The sequence below is a fragment of the Hirundo rustica genome, chromosome 1 (assembly GCF_015227805.2).
Source record: "Hirundo rustica isolate bHirRus1 chromosome 1, bHirRus1.pri.v3, whole genome shotgun sequence".
Taxonomy (NCBI): domain Eukaryota; kingdom Metazoa; phylum Chordata; class Aves; order Passeriformes; family Hirundinidae; genus Hirundo; species Hirundo rustica.
Genome location: NC_053450.1, coordinates 91,740,718 through 91,762,312, shown reverse-complemented (window position 1 = coordinate 91,762,312; position 21,595 = coordinate 91,740,718). Strand labels below are relative to the sequence as shown.

The 21,595-nt window shown below is 44.7% G+C and overlaps 1 long non-coding RNA gene across 2 annotated transcripts; it reads right to left on the bottom strand.

The window, feature by feature from the left end:
• Window positions 1-11,855: 11,855 nt before the first annotated feature.
• Window positions 11,856-17,906, bottom strand: LOC120755853 (uncharacterized). 2 transcript variants are annotated; one of them, XR_005701885.2, is made up of 3 exons: window positions 17,835-17,906; window positions 14,585-14,800; window positions 11,856-14,407 (listed from the first exon to the last, which is right to left on the bottom strand). It is a non-coding gene; the product is annotated as an uncharacterized LOC120755853 (long non-coding RNA). The 2 variants fall into 2 exon arrangements; XR_005701884.2 differs by lacking the exon at window positions 17,835-17,906 and adding an exon at window positions 17,511-17,772 and having other exon boundaries at window positions 11,857-14,407.
• Between the last annotated feature and the right edge of the window lie 3,689 nt (window positions 17,907-21,595).

Genomic DNA, 21,595 nt, shown 5'->3' with positions numbered 1-21,595 from the left:
TTCCCAGGTAAAAGCAGTACTGACAATGTGCTCTTCCTTCGTCACGCCTGTGGCTTCATGGTCAAACTGAAGTGCATTGCCTTGCTCCTGTTTCAAGCATCGGGGTCGTTTTGCCTCTCTCCCATCAATCAAAGTAAAGCAATAAAACCTTCACCCTCGTGGCAAGGAGGACAACTCCCGAGCATTGACTGAAGAGGCAAGAAGCAGATGATGGGCCTGTGGCTTCCCTTCCCCATCCAGAGCATGGAATAGAGTGTCACGTAGCATAATTTGGGTACTAACTGGCAAAAGAGGCAAAATAATTTGCTTGAATGTGCACTATGATGCTGATGTATTGTTTGCAAATTATTAACCAGCATTCACTTCCAGTCTTCAGTGTATGTGAGCTGTGCCTAAAAGCTTAATGCATTTATATCACCACAGTTACTACTACTGCTCACTGACACACTTTAGTATTTTTATTGCTTTTTCATAGCTGACATGATTCTGATGGTATGTAATTAAATATTTTACAAAGATAGGGTCTGATCCGACAACCTTTATGCACATGAATAACCTCATTATATTCAGTGCCTCTCTACACATGCCAAAGCAGTCAAGGCTGGGTTCCTACTGCTACAAAAATAAATTTTTTTCCCCTTCTGTGTTCCCCTTCTAGGATTTCGATCAAATTAATAATGGGGGAAAAAAGATCCTTAAAACTCCTTCACATTTATTTTGTGCATTGAAACCTTTACTTAAGGTTTAAAGAAACTACAACACTGTTGTGGCAGTTATGCTTGGCCAGGGATGGAAAGCAATAGGAGTTTTTGTTTTGTCAGAGACTGAAAGACATACTGCTTTTTTACCAGCTTATATCTCAGTGTGTTTTCTTGAGACTGATTAAGAGTTCGAAGGGGAGATTTTTTTTTTCAAGAATTCACGACTCGCTATAAAATGTGGTAGATTTCAGGCGTGAGGGGGTTTGCCCAAATGTTTTTTTCTTTATATTACCCGCAAAACCTGTCACAGTAATATGCTTCCTTCAAATTGATACACATGCACCAGTATCTTACAGGCTGGGAATGTCCTGTTCCCCCCTGACATATTTACATGTTCACAGGGACGTTCTTCTTGGCGGCAACAAGAAGCAAATCTGACCTAAAGTTAAACTGGGAGCTGAAGACCTTACTTCATCGTAAAACCAGCTTTTCAAGTTTGGATTCAGATCTTCAGCCTACAGGCAGACTTGTCCCAGCTGCACTGTCATCCTGGCACCTGGTGCAGCACATTGCTACTCATTCATGACAGCCAAGACAGTCAGGCAGGAGGAAAAAGGCAATGGTGGATCTTGGGATTTGAAGGCTTGGATTCATTTAAGAGAGACATAAAGTATTGCAGTCATAACCAAAGCAGAAACAAAAAAAGAGTGCATCTGGGCCACTGTGAATCCCAGGTAAAACACAAGCCTTAACAAAACTTGGCACTTTGCAACACCTCTGCAGCTGAATGAAAGTATTTTTCTGGTTTTCCCACAGCAGGGAATGCAGGAAGGCTCTGAACTCAGCCAGCAAGATTCTCTGGTCATTTTATGCACACACTCTTATTTTACTACCTCATGGACCCCTGAAAAACCCTCTCTCCCATCTTTGGGCAAAAGGGAAACCAAGTACAAGTTTCCAAAAACAAACAGGCCCTTTAAATTCAAGTCTACAAAATTACTAGCCTTGTGTGAAAGCCAATATCTTGCACAGTTACACCTACGTGCAACTATGCAATATATTGGTTAGTCACCTAGTCACCTAATCTGTGCCTGGGAAGGATTAACCCTGACCACAGCCCAGCCCAGCCAGGACAAGGACAGCCAACCTGGCTTTGGGGGAGCTCTGCTGGATGAGCAACTTTGAGCATCACGTGACAGGACACAAAACCTTTTTGGCATACGAACTGCGGGAGACCTTTGGTGTCTGGACAGGAGTGTAAAGACCTTTACTGGTCCTGTTCCCCTGTTCCCACAGCAGGGGTCACGCCGCAGGTGAATCCCATCACCAGTCCAACCGAAAGTTAAACTCCACTCATGGCAATGATCGCAAATGTGTTTTGAGACTCAAACTGAGAAGAAAAGAACAAAAAAGTTGCTTATAAAAGATCTGTTGCGGCAGTTCCAGCCTGCCAGCTGTACAGTAAGGGAGCATTACCCTGCCCATAAGTTTAAGCCCAGGAAGGGGATGCTCCTTTTGAAATTCATCATCCTGGAACAGCTGGGCTCTCTTCCTCCACCATCAACTGTTTTTTCCAGGATCTGTTTAGAAAAACCAAGTCTACCACTCCCCTTCCAGCTTGCCCATTTCTATATTTTGGTTGATGTGGGAAAACAAGGCTGTCAGACCTGCACTTCCTCTCCTTCCCTCCCTTCTGGATAGAGTGTAGGTTTGGATTTCAAGTCTGCTTCTTTTGGATTGACATGATCTGCCAAGTTGCCATCAGGGACAAAATCAAGAGCACTGAAATGGCAGGAAAAAGCTGATCCCACATGACACATGGGGGAAAGGCAACACACATCAAGGCCTCTGGAAAACAGACTCCTCCCTGGCTTTCCAGCTATGTGCACATTTATGAGGTTTGAAAAAAATTCAGCTGAAGCATGCAGGCCAACGACTGCTTATCCAAAATGAACTCAATTCCTGGACTTTTGTCCATTTAAGAGTCGCCTAATCCCTCTCTGTGCTGCCTAGGTTAAGCCCTGTCAGCATCTGAAATGCCTCAAGCAGCATTAACCCTTCTGACGGCACTGCAATGTTGGATGAACTTTTCAAAAAACTTTTTAAAGCTTGATAAAAACACACAGATCAAGACAATCCAGTGACCCCAGCACATGGATGGGTTACAGCCCTTTGACTAATCAGGAATGGCACTTAAGAGAAGAGGAAGTGGGCAGTTAATGAGACACAAGGTTTACTTGCCCATATGCACCTACGAACATGAACATATGGATTTCTTTATGTCTCGACCCCAGAGAAGGGGCATCAGACTTGAAAGTTGCCACCTGTGTTCTGTGATTATTTCTCCATCTAGGGATTAAACTACATCCAAACCCCTGTGCGCATTTTCTTCTGTTGCAAACAGGGAGCACAGACAGTTGCAAAGCAAGGAGAGGGGTGTGAGAAAGAGGTTTTCTAGTGACCCAGGGGAAAAGAAATAAAGGGATGAGTCTGGGCCTGCCAAACAGCTGGTTAAACTTCAGAGCTCAGTTTAAGACTGTTCTGAGGCTTGTCTAAACACAGCAGAAAAAGCACTTTCTCCTCTGCCTGCCTTTGTTTTTGCACAGTTTCCCCAACACCACAGGCCATAAGCTGCTCCATGCAGCAAGATCAAGACTTGTCTCCTCACCTCCTCACCAGTGAAAAAACAATGTGTTTATAAACATTGGCTTTGGAGAGAGGTACAGGCGCCTGGTCAGACAAGCGCTCAAATGCTTTTCATGTGTTACCACTCCTTCTTTCAGCTGTTGCTGGCTACTCCCATCCCCCTGGGCCTGTACGCGCTGCTAACCCATTGCGGTGCAACCTGCGGTGGGGTTGTTGAGCCCATCTCGGCTTGGCGCCAACCCACCACTGCCTTCACCTTGGCTGGGATCCTGAGAAGAGGCTGCAATACCTATTAATCATAAACCCTGTTGATTAAATCCATCTAGTTATTTCACTCAGCTACAAGCAGGGGCAAGGGCTGTCCTGCAAGCAGCTCTGTCCTGCCGTCCAGCTGCCGGGCCACACACATGAAGCCAAGGAAAGAACTGGGTCTTCATCTATGTTTCATTTGCTGCTGGTCATGGGATTTCCACCTGCATGTTGCCGTGGTGTGAGATTGCCAAGTGTGAGATTTTTCAGGAAGACAGGAGAAGCTAAAAACTTCCACCAAGCCCTGACCAAGCCTGTTAAAACCTTCACTGAACATAGGCAAGGGTGAGTAAGGAAAGACAGATGCTGTTCCTGTGCTGCAGACACCCTACTTCACACCCTGGGAAAAGGGTATGCCAGGATCTCAAGCACAAGTCCAGAGCTGTTTAGAAAATGAAAACCAAATAAAAAGCTCCCTTGAACATCTTTGTTTCTATTCTTAACCACAATTTCATTTGCATTGATGTTTCCTGACCAATTCTCTCCTCAAAATAATTGATGGGGAAAAGATCAAGAGATGTAATTAAAAGAGAAACAAACAGAAAACAAAGGGAAGAGGGTAAATGGGCATGTGACTTCGGGTCAGGGAAGGAAGAGGAGCAGGTGGTGGAACTGATGAGGGAGATTTAATGAACTGCAATTGACTTCAAATAACAAAGGAGGAGGAACCTAATCCTACCAGTTGGATCTGTACACATATGGACTTATCATAACAAATGGTAATCAATCCATCAGCCTTAAATTAAAGATAAGGTGGGCAGGAAGGAAGGGATGGAATTTATTCTCTCCTTCCCATCCCTCCCCCCGCCAAACTAAATCTGTTTGCATGTGTCCATGTCTTTGTTTTCAGAATTAGCGTCTGTCATCTCTCCATTCTCAACGAAAGCAGTGACCTTCCCGTGCTTCACTCTGCCACTGTGGACAGGCCCCTTTAGAAGCTTCCCCAGGAATTCAGGCTCCTCGTCGCCCTGATTCTGCAGTGTATTTCACTTGACATTGATCAAGGCTCAGCGGCCTCAGAAATATGCTTGTAGGGCTCTGCGTGTAAACGCTCGCTGAGGTTTAATCAAATGCACATCACAGAGAGTCCCACATGACAGAAAGCAGAACCACCAGTCCTCAGACCTGCCAAGAAGAGGCTCATCTGCAATACAAGCATTTTTCCTCTTTTGGATCATTTTGTCCCCCGCTTTCTCATTCTAGTACAAACTGCAGAAATATTCTGGGGTTTATATGTTATCTCCTTGTTTGAAGCTGAAGGCAAGTTCACTAGGCTTTCTAAATATATACCCAGGTTTTATGAATCCTCGTTAAGTTTTCTAGGATAAAGTTTCTGTTTTAAGGTTTCGATCATCCAAAGAGAGCTGCACATTTGGACACCCCTTTCCCACACATTTAAGCAAGCATGCCTGTGCACATGGGGTTTTTTGCAGGATTTGCCCTGAATGTGGCCTGGCAGAAAGTTTCTCCCAAATAAAATGCTTCTAACATGGTATCTTCATGGCCAGCAGCTAGTACTTATTTTTCCTTGAGCCGTGGCTAGCAAATGAATGAGGAATTCATGAATATCACCATTGATACATGTTTAAAAGAGTGAAAGTTTGTTATTTACAGATGTTGGGGGTTAGGTTTGTTCCTTTTTGTCTTAAAGAATTTTTCCCCATAAGTTACTAGGAAACAAAGTGCTGATACTTAGAAGGTACTTGACTAACTCAAAAGACACGGCCGGAGGGGGAAGATCACGTAAGTTTGGGGGAGGGAAAAGGACAGGGCTGGGGGAGCTGAGTGGCCTCTTCCGGCTCTCATCAGAGAGGACGGTCAGGCTGCTGCTTGCAGGAGTCCACTGTCAACAGAAAGTCCGGTCCTGGGAATTCTACCACCATCCATCATCTGCTCGTGTGCCCAGGAATTCTGAGCCCCCGTCGCCTGCTCTGTTGGAGCTGGGCCAACCCTGTCCAGCCGTCGCGGCTTCTCCAGCACTGCTCACTTTGCCGGGACACCCCCCTTGACTGCCGGGACATTCCCCGTTTGCCTGCTGTGGACCCCCACCATTCCAGCCACCAGCCCGGGAGTTTCCACCGTTCCAGCTCGGTGCTCTCGGGGTCCCAAGGGATCAGACTGCCCCGGGCTTTGGTGAAGCAGAGCCCCTCGAGGTTCTTGGTTCTGTTTGTTATTAATGCTGTAGTTGTTGTTTGTTTGCCTTGTTATACTTACTAGTAAAGAACTGTTATTCCTTTCCCCATAGCTCTGCCTAAAAAGCCTCTTTAATCTTCTAAATTATAATAACTTGGAGGGAAGGGATTGGAGTTCCCCAATCCTAGAGAGGTCCCGCCACTCCCTAGCAGATGCTTGTCTTTCAAACCAAGACAACAGAGTAATATCAGGAGCTGGGAAACATAATTTTCTGTTCTTGCCATAACCTTGGTATGTAATTTCCCAGCATGTTTCCCACTTCAGTGTATTCCAGTTATTCCAGAAGAACACTGCCAGTGGAGCTGAGAGGTGGCAGGGAGGAGGTGCTCAGACATGCAGGGCTGGATCTATATGACGGGGGTTGGACGCCCAGGAGAGTCTGGAGCTGGTGGAAGGAACAGGTGGAACACTTCATTTCCAGAGGCATTTCCGCCACAGCTACTATTTGAACAAAGCATTTGTCAATTCAAAAAATTCAATCACATCTCCCGAGGAAAGGACAGGGCAGGCACAGATGGACCAGCGCTCAATGTTGAGCCCTGACACATCAAATCAGTACAGGGGGAAGAGGCAAGAAAACAGAAATTTGTGAAACAAATAGCCGCCAAAGTTAAATTCTTCTTCCAATTTACAGCTCTGCAAAGAGGTGTGGGAGGGACACAACCCAAGCACCATTTTAACTGTGATCTTTCCCATTTCCCAGCTGGCTCAGGTTCCCTTAACGCACACGCTGATGCCCTGATGTTCCAGCTCTACAGCAGCTGGGGAGCCCCCACCAGAAGCACCACTGGTGCTGCCAAAGCAGAGAGAAGCATCCCTCACACACTGCATGACAGCAAGCACTCAGCCCTCTCAGTGGGGAGCTCCCAGCCTGAGCAGTCCCCCATGCTGATCTATTCCTACCGGGCCATCAGGAGAGGGACTCAGCCTGTTAGGTGGGAGTCACAGGAATTTGGGATACTACAGGCACACACCAAGGAAGCACAGTGTAACTCTCAGCGCAACAACGTGGTTGTATCTGGGGTGTTGTGGGGTTGTGTGTCATTGTTTTTGCTGTCCCAGACTTGGGGACAGGGAATACCAGTGACAGAGAGAACCTGCCATCTTCACATAATCAGCTGAGTTGGAAGGGACCCACAAGGATCATTGAGCCAAACTACCAGCGCTGCACAGCACCATCCCCAAGAGTCACTCCATGTGCCCAAGAATATTGTCCAAATGCTTTTTTAACTCTATCAGGCATCTTGTCATTGTGTTGGGAATAACCTGAGTGTGTTGCTGCCAAGCAGCAGGATTGTCTGCCATCTTGTTTTTGTTTTGGCAGCCACAGGGAACTGAGTTGAACACCTTTTATGTATAAACCACCTTCTCTTTTTGTGTACTTCTGTTGCTAATATTGTTGCTGTGTTTCTTATTCTATTGATGTTTGCATTCAGTAAATTCTTACCTCAACCCAAAGTCTGCCTTTGTCCCTCTCTCACCAGAGGGAGGCAGGAGGAAAGGGGCAGTGGCTTATTTGGGGTTTAATTCCCAGTTGTAACCACCACACCTGTCCTAAATGATGCTGCACCTGGAGCATGGATTTGCACTGCATGGGTGTGTTCACTGCTCTTCAGGTACCATGTGGGCAGCTGGAGCTGATAGGGGCACACCCCATGACCCCCTCCAGCAGAGCATCACTGCCTCAAGGGCTGCCTGCCTCAAGCTGCAGCCTGCCCCACTCCCATCTCATTTTGCCTCCACCGAAGGAGATGGATCCCCTCAGCCAGCACAAATGTGACCACAGAGCATCCCAAGAAATATCAGTTATCACCATGGGCTCTTAAGAAGACATTTTCCAGCAAGAGCACAGCGCAGCATCACTCTCCTGCTCCCACAGGAACAAACACCGGGGTTGCTGGAGGAGCCAGCAGACACATCCTCACGCACACATTAGTAAATCACCACCTCACCACCCTCTGCTTTCCTCTGTTGGCAACTACAGTTTTACTCAGACTTTTTGCTAAAGGGCTTCTTCTCTTGCTTATTGTTCAATGGGAGCCTGAAGCAAAGTGTGTCAATGGCAAAAGAGGAGGGAGGAGGTCGAAGTGAAGCTTGGTGGTACACAATTCCCCTCTCAGTACGGCAGTTTTGGGATCTCTCTCGACTTCTTTTCACCTATGAAAACCTGGCTGCTGGCCACAACATAATATAGCAACGGGGGAAAGAGAGGAAGAAGGCTTAACTTTTATTTATTTTAGTGTGATCATTAGGATTATGTCAGGGGGAAAAAGCATTAATACATAATCTTTTCCCTGTGCTATACAACACTGGCTGCTTTTAATTTAGAATTAAATTGAAACACTCACTCAGAACAGCTTTGAACAGCAGCCAAGGCCTTCTCTTGTATTGTGGGAGCAGCTGGGTAGCCTTTCCACACTCTTTTTTTTTCTTTTGGTCCACGGTGCCCTTTTTTGAGACCTGTGCTGAGGGTTGGTCACTGAAGATATCTATCACCCTTCTTTAAATGCCAAGGGTCCCCCTGGCTTGGAGCTGACACACCAGCCACAGGCAGAGAGGGAGGCCCAAAGCATGTGAGTGAAGCCCCCCAGGAGACCAAACTTCAGCAAATAAAACTGCACAGCTACAAGTATTTCACAAATTAAAGCAAGAAGGGACATATCAAAAGGCACATCTTTTAAAAATGCTAAATAGCAGTGATTTGTGTTTTTTTCTCAACGACGCACATTGTTTTGTATGCTCTGTCGCACACGATGGGGCAGGTTCACACAAGGAGGTTTGGAGGTACAAACAGGACAGACAAGGCTGGGTGGGGTAAAGCCAAATTTAGTTAAGTGAACTGGTCATCCTGTTTTGTTCATATAATAAGCCTGCTCCAGAGGGTTCTCACCAAGCTGATGAGAAATGTGCCCTGGTTCATTCCCTGTTCATTTTAATCTATATAAATACTGGGTTTTGTGAGGCTAAAGAATCCAGTGCAGACTCAAGCGCTTTCCTTAATTATTGGTATTCACAGAAAGAAAGAGTAAGTTTAAAGCAGGGGGAGGAAAGAGATTGCCACCCTTTCAGTGCTGCTGTGAAGGGAGCTCTGCTTATCACAACAGGTGCAAAGGCCACTCACAAAAACAGAAGCAGTTCAACACTGAAAGACTAAGAAATTACTTATTCTCTTTGTCAGCTGCTCATACAAGCAGGGTAAAGGCTACTTGGAAGGAAAGAAAGAGAGTAGAAAGAAGGGTTAATGTTTGTGAAAGAAAGAAAGAGAGAAAGGAAGAAAGAAAAAAAAAAAAAATTAAGTACACCAGCCCGCAGGTTTGTAGGAGACTCTGAAAGAGACATTGACCTTAAAAATATAGATTAAAAAAAAAAAAAAAAAAAAAAAAAGGGCAGAAACAAAAACCGCATCTCCTGACAGAGCAGGAATGAGCAGCAGCACCAGCAGGCTGGGGACTGGGGGAAATTTTAACAGTCTACCACTCCAGCTGAATGGTGAGGAGAACAATGCCCGCTGAAAGCACAGCATTCCTGCCCTTGCGCCCCCGCAGAAATGGGCTGTGCAGGTCTTTCTGATGGCTCTCTAATTACACGTTCTTATGTATGGCAATTCACGGCCGGTTCTGAAAGCGTCCTCATTCCTTGTCAGAAGGGTGATTTGTATACCACACCTAGACAGTCAACCTATTGGGGAAAAAAGTTATGTTTAAAAAAAAAGAAAGCAAGCTCCTCTGACGTGAAGCCCACAGTTTTCAGGGTTACTGTTATCCCTTGGGTTCTTAACTGGGTTTTATTTCTTCCACCCTTTCCCTTTCAAAATAAGGTATCAGATGCAGAGGAAACTAGAATTTCATTTTATAACACCCCTCCATTAATCCCTAGGTCTCTCTCAAGTGCTGCATAAATTTCATCCTCCCTTCCCAGAGCTCACAGAGATTAACACCTGGTGCATCTTATTTTCCAAGAACGATGGTTGTGTTTATTGTAACCTGGCCTGGGATGATGTGCAAACCAGCCACGACTGTTAGATGCTGAGTGTTCCCAGAACCAGATGGTCAAACCTTCCTCTTTTAAGGCAGCTGACTCAAAACCATAAAAGAAAACACCAAAAATGAAAACAAACATCAAAAAACACCCTGTGGTGGGGAAAAAAAAAATTCAATGTTGGCACTGTGAGCCAGAAAGAAACTCAGAGGAAAGAGTGTTTGATTTCCAAACCCTGAAAGTTAAGCTTGCAAAAGAGAGAACTCGCTCATCAGGAAGCTTCTACTAGTGGTAGTTAACAGGAGGAATTCCCTAGCTTAAATATGACAGATGCTCATACCTCTGCTACCCAGAAGCAGTAAAAACCCCCTGTGGCTATTCTGACTGCCCTGCTAAATGAATGGCGAGTTAAGAATACCAATAAAGCACAGTGATGCGAGCTGCCACTGCCTGTACCTGTAGGTTCTGTGGTACCCACTTCTGGCTTCACAATTTACAGCTGAATGCAAAGCACTTCATTTTAGCACCATGAACAGTCTCACCCTCCTCATGGTTCTCCTCTCCTTCCCAGGCCTCTTCCATTCACAACTAGTCCTAATGTAGTTGGGCTGCTCGCTTTTAAGCCACTGAGGGGGCATTGCTGGCACACACTGCACCTTTTGCACAACCAAACTTGCCTACAGCAGGTTTGAGGCAGTGCAGGGTTTTTTTTGTTCATAAAGCTGCCCCAGCCCAACTCAGCTGGGAAATTCTACACTGAAGGTTAAATCAGTCCAACACCAGCTTTCCAGCAATCCTGTTTATGTACAGCTGACAGGCTTGTTATGGTTTAATAGAACCAGTTCCTCCCCTCCTTGACTGGAGGAAAAAAAAAAAATAAAAATCAATGTACGTTTTCACACCGCTGTAACTCAAATGAAAGATAATTTAAAATAGAATCCACATCTGGTTATGGGCAGAACCAAACATGGCAACAAGATGTCAGAAAATGGCTCATGAAATTTGCACACAAAGGTGTAAATAGAGCACGTAGAATCACAGAAAGTTAAGGAATTAGAATGGACCTTAAAGATCATCTAATCCCAAGCCCCCTGCCATGGACAGGGACACATCCCCAATAGATGAGGGTGCTTAAGGCATTATCCAACCTGGCATTGAACACTGCCAGGGTTAGGGCATCCACAACCTGCCTGGGCAATCTGTTCCAGTGTCTCACCATCCTCACAGTAAGGAATTTCTTTCTAATTTCTAACCTAAATTTCCCCTCTTTCAATTTGTACCCATTAGTCCTTATCTTATCACTACAGTTCCTGACAAAGAGTCCTTCTTTGGCTTCCCTATAGACCCACTTCAAATACTGGAAGGTTGTTATGTGGTCTCCACAAAACCTTCTCCTCTCCAGGCTGCACAGCCCCAACATTCTCAGCCTCTCTCTGTAGGGCCATGGCTGGCATGCAGGATCTCACCCTGGTAAATATGAGGTAGCTTTTCCTTCTTCCACTGTCTCTTACCTCTCCAGAGGAAAACAGACACACAAACTGCCTAAGGACCCCAAAAAACCAGTAATTTCTTGTTAACCGTTGTAAGAAACCATCATAAGAGAGCCATGCAAAAATAAGAAATGCCTGTATGCTTTTCACCAACTACTTTTCCTTAACTTTACTTCTGATATTCTCTACGTATATGATCCTGACATGAAAAGACTTCGTGAACATTTCAAGAAAGACAGAAAGCCCATTTCAAACATTACAAGGAGAGGTGGAGCTTCAGCCTTTTTCACAGTTTCTCATGCAATTTTCTACATTTCTTAAAAATGGTAAAGTCACAGTTAAAGGATATGTGCTCTGTAAAATGATAGAATCATTTAGGTTGGAAAATACTTCTAAGATCAAATCCAACCATTAACTCAGAACTTCTGAGTCCACCATTAAACCCTGTCCTTAAGAACCACATCAACGTGCCTTGTAAACTTCTCCAGAAATGGCGGCTCCACAATCTTGGCAGCCTGTTCTTCCACTCCTGCGTCTGGAATATTGCCGATTTAATATAAACGTGGGACTAGATTTAACAGAGAAGATCACCTACAAAGTTAGTACTTGAGGTAAAATCAGGTTTTGAACTAAGTTAAACTGCAAAGACTAAATGCACAGCCAAGGCCTCAGTGCCTTATAGCACTAGGTTGTAGGAGACTTTCCAGTCACATCAAAAAATTTTGTGTCAGTCTGTTAAGACTCACTGTTGCTCACTGTTATGGGGCACTACAGGTAGAAAACCTTAGTTCTGCACCTCCTTCTGCAAGTAAGCATTCAGAGATGGTCGCAGCAGAAATAATTTCATACTCTCATGACATATCTCAAGATGCATTGTCACTTAAAACAAGTTCCCAGTACACATCAGGAAAATAACGCAACACAAAAAAATTCAGTAGACCATGTTGCTGAAGATGTAATGTCTGCTTCGGACTGGGGGTGTTCTTGAGGTTGGCAAATTCACCTGGACAACAGGACTATATGATTCTTGCCACCTCTAGAGGCTGGCACAACGTAGATGTTTAATGCCACATGCTTGGTGCACACAGCACTCATTCATCAATGTCCCATATACTGAAAAATATTTTCTGTGCTAATTCACAATGATGGCTGTTAATCCTCCATCCCTTACAAAACTCAGCAAAATCTGCTTATCTTAGTCAGGCACGTTTCAGAAAGTATTTGTCCTCTCTGCACTGGGATTGAGAGAGACATATGAGAGAAGGTGTGACAAAAATGCTGGAAGTCTAGTAGGGCTTGGGTAAAACCTCAGAAATCCCGTAAGGATCTGAAAGAAGCCACAAGCTTCTAAGGAGAGTGACTGGTAACTAAAACCTTGATACAGCAAGTCATTTGAGTTTATTTAAATAGATACTTAAAGATAAACGCAAGGCATTTTGCTCAAACATTTTGAGGAATATGATCCTTAAGGAAGTTTAACAAGTCTTTAATAACACTTGTGTTATGAAATGTCATTATAATCAAACAGTAAATCAATAGTACAGCAGCACATGCTGCAGATCACAAGGGCTGTGTTTTGTGGAACAAAAGACAGGGCAACCTCCTCCTCTCCTATAACAGTGATACATGTTAGATATACCTACACCTTTCAAACAGTGACATTTTTGGTACCTCTAGTCACCCATGATGCCACCTGTCTACATGGGAAGGGGTAGCAATTTTTTGCTTTGAATTACACTACCTTCCAAGCAGGTTAAATGCAGGACTCATCTCTGCTAAAGGCTGCCTACACCAGCGCACTTTCTTGCTTCACATTCCAGCTCCCCTGGCCTCCTCCCTGTGCAGCAGCTCAGGGCAGTCAGACCTGGCTCAAGGCTGTTTGGAGTGCTCAGGGGGCAGATGAGTCACAGATGCTCCCCCAGCTCAGAGCTGCAAGGGGCCAGCTGTGCCCATGTCAAAGAGCCAGAGGGAGGATGCCCTGCCAGGCCCAGTGGAGGGGGGTGAGGGCAGAAATACAGGAGCAGAGATTTAGCCTAAACTGGAACTGTCAGAGCTACATCCTGGTGAGTGAGATAATACATGCATTTCCCCTGCCTGGCCCAGACTGAATTAGCACATCTGGGGCCCACATTTACTGCTGCTTTGGAGCACCTCTGCCATTAACACTAAAAACACATCCTGGAGGACATCAGGGCTTGAGATGAAGGAGGTGAGAGGGGAAATAAGACACCTTGCCTCCCCCTTCACCTTGTTCCTCCCTCCTCCCACATGGCTCTGAAACACTTTGCAACTTGAATGCTGTCAATCTCCGTATGAAAGAAATGTATTTATAGAAACCCTATTGCTGTGGCTCAATACTTTTATGGGACCAGATGAGGACATGAAGTTGATAAAATAAAGCACAGACCAAGAAAAAGGGTCAAAATTATCTGCTGCCAGCAGTGAGAATTACTGCTTCTCCAACTTCCATGGAGCAGTGCCAGTTTACCTCAGTGAGAAGTGGGGCTGGCAAGCAGGTACAGACGTGAATAATTAGGCTGAGTAAGCTGTTCAACCAAGACATCTGCTCTTCACAGGATAAATTTTTCTAGAAAGGGCTAATGCCTTCTCCTTTGAAATACCATGTGGCAGCTGCAGATGACATCATATTTTCTGCCATACCGTTTTATATCAGCGTATACAAAGCATCAAGGGAAGACTAAGCATTGCTTGAGACTGTAATCAGAGCAATGATCAACACTATCACAATAAATGACATCATTTAGAGATGCCTTGATCTTATGGTTGTGTTTTAAAATGGGGAACTCTTCAAAATATCAGGGCATATGCAGATGGAGCAAAAGCACCAAGGGCTCAGACACCTTTCTGGTAATCAACCCACAAGAAACACACAGATCTTAGGTACACATGTGAAACCACTGCTTTCAACTAAAGCCAGCAGCTTAGGAAGATGCCAGGGTATGTAACCAAAGGATACACATAGCTATATTTTGTCACTATGCAGCAAAGCCGAGGAGAAGCAGGTTAATTAAAATTCGTGTGTCATTTCCATCTCCTCTGCATGTCTACAAGACTGTTTATTCTCACCATCTGAAAGAGATATTAATTGCTGCTCTTGGTTTGTGAGAATAAACACTACAAAAGATCAAGTTCCCCAGTGAAGCCTTCTCGGTTTTGCTTTTAAACCCCAGTGTAACAGCTTGAAAGGGCTGCTTTTATCTGCACAGCAATTGGCTTAGGATGCAAACCTAGGGTGAAGTCCCTTACCAGTTGTCCACCAAAATTTTGTTGACAAAGACTACATCAGCATTTGCTGCCCATTTCTATTAGTCACAACTCAAAGTAGTAAGAAGATTTTGTCCATGGATTAGGTTTAGGCTATTTGCTTCAAATATTCCCCTTTCTTCACTGCTTATGCCAGCACTCTGGTAGTTGAAGCGATCAGGAGCAGGTAGGATCCCAAAACAAGATCTTGCACGCAACCTGGAGAGACACAGTACAGAGAGAATGCGTATGTTAGCTCATCAGTATTTCAACATTGATGCAGCATCAATGCTGACGTGGGGCCTAACAGACTGTGCAGCTGCACGCCTCAGGGTCCATCTTGGGGATTGTTCTCTCCTGCCAGGGTAACACCTTGTAGGAACAGAGAGCACACAGTTTGGTGGTGATTTCTACCCCCATGCCAGAGACCACTTGGTGGCACAGTCAGTGCCAGCCCAAAGCTAGCATAGTACCCGTGACTGGTTCAAGGTTGGCATCACTTCCATTGTGTCTGTAAGTGTGTTTTTTAAGTCCTGGGTGCTTAGACTTGCAGAGCCTGACATTATCTGTGATGTGAATGTCTCCCCTTTGCCAACATCACTTCTTTCTGGGCCTTCAAAGCAATTGCAGCAAAAAATAATAATATGTTTCAGCTGGATGGGCAATGCCAGTCCCTCAGCTCTGGGAACATGAGGCCAAAAAAACTGGACAAAATACAAAACAAGGTGCAATCTGCCTACTGTCAGACCTCAATCCACCTTACAATGATGGTGACGCTCATTGGAGTCTGGATGGAAATGGTGGGGCTGGGGTATGGAAGAATGCACCCACAGATTTCACTGATCTTGGCAGAGGGCTGATCTGCAGCCCTGTGACACACTACTAAAACAAATACAAGTGGAAAAATTAGTGTCCATGGCAAAGTGAGATGCTGTAGTGAAATACAATTCTTGTCGATATTAACCAGCACAAGGAAGTACTTTGTGTGTTCTTATGAGCCATCCAGCTGACAGCAGCAGAAAGACTATATACAACAGACCAAAAATGTTAGGTTACACTATTCATAGACCATGGTATTTCACAGAGATTTAACAAGGAACACCCATATTATGGAACATGTAGCAGCAGGTGATGAAGGAGACTAGACACCCCTTCAGCAATAAAATGAAGGTTAGACAAAAGAAACTGGACCATGCTGCTCATGCAGGAAAGTCAGGAAGCACCAGCAAGTGTGCTTCTTCGACACAGCTTTCAGCTCCTGGAAGAGTTTTGGCAGGGCCGCAGATCAGGCTGATATTTTCAAAAGCGAAACGTCACTACCAAATAGTTGGAAGAAGTTCATGAAAAACAAACAAAATATATTTTTAAAATTCCACTGACACTTGCCTATGAATTTAAAGATTAAAAAGCTGGTCATGCAGTACCTGTTCCCCGAGTTACATGTGGTGTGGATGAAATGGATTTCAACCAAGCATAAAGAAGAGGAATTACTGTGGTATACTTTCAGCCAAAATTTCTAGAAAAGTGACAGAGACTTTAAATAATTAATTTCTAAAAAGAGACAGTGTGAGTATACTTCTCAATTAACGGTATTTCTTTTGTCTCTCAACTAGTTATTCACCTGAACACTTTAGTTCTCAAGAGATCTAGAGTGATGCAAAAAACCTACCTCTCTTGCAGCATCTGTTTACAAAAGCTGTACCTGCTGCAGAGGCATCACAGCAAAACACATTTGGCTTCAGTGCTAATTTGCTCACAGTAAGTGTCACTTGAGACAAAAGCTAGCTAGACCTGGAGTAATAGATGGCAATCTCCATAAAATGTATCCAAACTAGATACTTCAACAACCCTGAAAGGCTGTGAAAACTGATGAGAAAACACACAGAGGTTAGAGTACAATCTTATGGGCATTTCTGGGTGAGTCAAGGTATATTCAGGATCTTCTCTTTCCCTATTCTTTGGGGTACCTGGACTACATTCACTTTATGCACAGCCCAAATGTTAGACTGCTGCTTTGCACGTCACACCTGTATTCTTGCATATATTGCCTTCCTACTACTGCGAAAATACTAGGCTGACTTGATGGGGTGGGCAAACAGTACTTTGTACTCACCTCTGACACACAAGAAATGAACAAGATTTTTGCCACCGACTTGGAGACAGAGGGAAGACGCTCTTTACGTTGTATTTGGGCACATGCACCTCTGTTACACCAGCAGCGTAAATTGTTGCAAGTCTCCTGGGTCTATTTCTAATACAAACACCTAAGACAGCACTATCAGTTGCAAACTATTACAATTAAAAAAGCCTAATAAATCCTTAGGCTTTTGAGTAAAAGAGAGCACATCAGTGATTTACTAATTAATGCATTGACCCCCCTTGTGAAATGCTAGTGTGTCTCCAGAAAATCATCATGTATACTCCAATTTTCCCCAAAAAGTTTTGGCTATATGTCACATTAAGAATATGTAACATATTTATCCTTACATCTTACAACAGTGTAACTGCCATTATTGGCAGCACAGGATTGGAAACTAAATCCTAGACATAACTTTCAAAATGTCACTCTAATGCCAGCATGACAGCTCCAATGCACTGCCTCCCCTGGAGATACTCTAGCCCTTGTACAAACAGGTATTTCAAAAACACACTTCTGAAAACTCCACTTCACCTCAAGGCAAAGCGGTGTTTATTTGTTATTATCTTTAGAGTATTACAGATAGTCATACTTTTTTTTTTTTTTTTTTTTTTTTTTTTTTTTTTTTTTTTTTTTTTTTTTTACCATGACACTTTTGTCCCCTACAAATGATCATGCTCAGAGTTATCCCAGTCCACAGAGAGGGTGGTGGTCACCTGGGAGACAAAAGAGACAGGACATTTCCAGAGTCCCTTCCCCTAAAATTCCTGGTTGATGAGCACAGTTACTTACATGACTTCGAGGCATGCTGCAACAAAACATATTTTCCCCCTTGACCAGTGAAACACCTGGGCTTGCCCCCAGGTGTCTGTAGACACCAGTCCTACACCCATCAGAGTAATATTATATGCATGGCAGAACTCCAACAAAGAGCACCAGGAGCAAGGTTAAATACCATTCAGGGAGGTGCAACACCAAATAAAAGGTGAGATCCAGTGGGAGGAGAAAGATTACAGCAGTGCAGGATCCTGGGGTGCTCCTGTTACACACACATCCTGAGAGCTCGTCTGTGCTTTTGGTTTTAATTAGCATTTGTTAACATATGGAGATATTTACCCAGAAGGAAGGTCGGTGGAGCGGTTAACAGAAACTGTGTCTCTCCCTTTCCCCCATCCCCTTCCCGCTGGGGCATGGGGGCCAGCGCTCCAGCTGGTATAAATCTGTGGTACTCTGCTGATTTACACCAGCTGAGCATCTGGCATCAAGACATTTCCGATTGTTTATAAAAGGAAGAGCAATGTGGTGTGCTACTTATAAATCTCTCTCCTGAGCAAAGGTTGTGGTCCTCACCTGTGTCCTGCTTGGCCATGTTGCCCCATCCCATCACACCAGCACAGCCAGGCCCACTCCTGGCCACTGTCACCTGGAGAAAACAGGTACAGGATCCTATCTCACATCAAATCTGTACAAAATTGAGGTGGGAGAGAAGGGGTGAAAATTTCCTGCTCCTTCCCCCAGCCACTCAGGGAGGATTAGTTAGCCAGTGTTTATAAATTGCCCTGAAGGGGTCAAGTGCAAGAGTGATTGGTGTCAGATTCTCAGCACTACTTTTAACAGTCGACCAAGGGTTACTTTTAATTTCTCTTAATAACTGAACAAATGGGACCAGGTGTCCAGCCTTCAGCTTGCAAGGGCAAGGCTTGGCCCTTTGCTGCCATCCCCTATGGTGCAAGAGGCATCAGCTGGTTCTAGGCAGGTCCTGGCAAAAGGCAGCACAGCCCCAGCAGAGAACACCCACTTCCAGCTTAGCCCCACTGTAGTCCACCTTACCCTGTGCTTGCTCAGCTTTCTGGCTCCTTACTTAATGCAGGGGGATGTCTTTCCCCCTGAGCCTGATGGGACTGGTGTGTGCAGGGGAAGGAGCATTTGGGCTTGCTTTCCCCAGTCCTCACCACCTCCCATGGCTCAAGCCACGTTCCCAACACAGCCATTTCAGTTCCATTGACACCTGCAGTTCTTGTCAGCAGTTTTCCCAGCGACAAGTGGCAGGAAGGTGTGCCATCCCCTTAGCTTTCTTGCAGACCACATCTGTGCCTTTGCTGTTCCCAATCTTTGCCTTGTTTATTGAAGAAAATGTTGTTCCCTTTATAACAGCTAAGAAATGTTCTTCAAAATGGTCCAGCACTCACATCTTCAGGCTAATTTGGCTTCTAAATTGACTTGAATTCCTTTTCTTGTCTGTCCTTTATAAGGAAAACGTGAAATTTATACTATACGTATTTAATTTATATTTAAAACTGCATTAGTTTCAAATATAGATTCAGTGAGAAGGAAATTAAAATAAAATTTGATATGTCAAAGTAATACTTTTGCATTGTGGAAATATTTTGCTGATCCATCTGCACTCTTGTGACAAAAATAACTAAGCCAGGATAACATAAGATCACCCACGCGGCAGCAACCTCCAGAGACAAAAGAAGAGGAATTGTCTTAGGTGAGAGCAATGAAGGAACAACAATTTACTCAGCCACAGTGAAAATGGTCAGTCGGCACGGTGCCACAGACAACCATGGGGCCAGGAGATAGCCCCTGTCACAGTGGGTGGCAGATCTTGCCATGGGTAAATCTGGAAAAGAGCGAGAACCTAACCTGCAGTCACCCCACCCTCTCCCAGGCTGCCAGAGCAACTTGGTCCAGCTTTCCTGCGGACAGAGAGCCAGGGTATCACCTTCCCTCTGGATCCCACAATGTTGGGGCAGCTACACTGACAAAGGTGGCATCACAATGTTCACCACATCACTTTCAGTCTTGCTTCCTCAGAGAGGCAGCAAGGTATTGGTCTTTAAAGCACATGAGGGTTTCCCTGTGTCTCCTGAGGTCCTTGGAAGTTTTGCTGCCGGCTTTAACAACCAGGCAGTCAGGGAGGGTCACTGTGTGGTGCTTAAGCAGCCCCTCTGGAATCACAGCCCTAGACTGCAATTAGTGCTGATTTATTCTGGGTGACTACAGTTCAACACAGACCAGTACTGGTCTGGCTGCCACAATTCATCCTTGAGATTTGCCAGTGAAGGCAGCAATTCTTTTGATCTTCCTAATGGAGAAAATTGGAGAGCATACAATCAGCCTCTCTTTCTTCCCCACTGCAATTTGGATATGACTGCAAGTAGTCTGAGGGGAAGTTGTGCTTGTTGCAGACTGCTCCTCCAGTCCTGCTGGCCACAAAGAGTCAGAGGATTTAAATGCTCCTAACTCCACCCCTGAACATGTCAGACATGTAGGGAAAAGATCTTGAAATAAGAGTGATGGTATTGCCTGGAGCAGAAAGGATGGAGTGATAGAGGAACTTGTAGTATCATTTGACTGTAAAGCAACTTGTTTTACATAGATAGCACAGCTCAGTGTAGTAGGAATAAAGGCAGGCAAATTATTGTCTATGATCAAGCACACAGCAGGGTGAGCAGAGAGCCCAAAAAGTGTCTCCCCAGGTCCTTTCACTTGGAGCTGCTTGTTTGCTGCTCCTCCCGTGCAGATCAGAGCGGGCCATGGCTGGGCTGTGCTGCACCAGCCCTGGACAAACACAGAAGCAAGTGCTCAGCAGGACACAAAGCACATTGTCTGCAGGAAAGGAGGGGTATCCAGGACATGTATCCTTCACAAAGGACCCACTGGGATGGTGATCATTTATTCAGGCTCTCCACTGTCCTTGTCCTTTGAGGTGATTTCTGTGTGCCCCTGGACACTTATTTAATCTGCAGACAAGATGTCACCACATGCCAATGGTCGCTGTAACACAACTCTTCTAGACTGAAAGTGAGGGATCACAAGGCCTTTCTGAAGAGGGACAGGTGGAAAGAGAAGGCACCATCCCAAGCAGGCGGTTAGGCAGTCAGGCTTGAACAGAAGCCACAGGAGCAGGATGTGAGCTCCTACAGCAAACACACGGCAAATTGGTCCTGTCCTCCCGCCCCCCAATATGGTTGTGATTATTGAAAAGCTGGGGAATACCAGCCATGACATCTGTACAAACATGCCACAGGAAACCGAATTGCAAAGACATCAGCAATCAAGACCAGACTCTTGGTTTGTTTGTTCAGATATCAATATCCACTAAAGACAGCACTGATCACAGCTGTAATTGGCACAGCAGCAAAGGCTCTCAGGGCAGTGGCGAAGGTGAATAGGCAAAGGTGGGCAAAGAGCAAACCTGGTCCCTCTGGGACTCTCTACTGTTTCAAGAACAACTTGTGAACTGTTGTGGAGCAAGGCACAACCAAATTAGTCTGGGGAAGAGAAGTGTCACACAAACATGTTGTGGTCAGTGTAATTCACTGGCATTTTCACTTGACGTTCATCCTGAAGTTCAAGCCAGGAAGCTGCCAGAGAAACCATTCAGCTACAGGTTCTTCTCTCTCCTCTTGAAAACATCATTAAACAAAAAAAATCACTTGCAACCAGAACTGTGTCGGCTGTACTTTGTGAGTCATGCAAAGTATAAGGCACACTTTTCTCACCAACAATGAGAAAAGGCTGTTCTGTTTGTTTGTCTGTTTGCCTCAATGCTTAAACATTTATCCTATAGGGGTTTTCTTCTTTGGAGGTTAAAATAATGAAAGAGACCAGAATTTTTTGAACAGTTTACCTAACATGGATCAAATGCTGTTCTTGAATCTTGGATGCCAGTTAAACATCATACCTACTATAAGACATGCAGTTATAAGGCAAGCATTAACATTTAGCACACATTTACTCAGAAAAAAACAAGCCCATGCAAACTACAAATATCTTAACTTCAAAAAAAAAATGCAGGAGAGTCCTTTTAAAAACCTCCAGGAGGAGACTTCCTTTAATGCTCAGAGTGCCTTGAAGTCATTCACAAA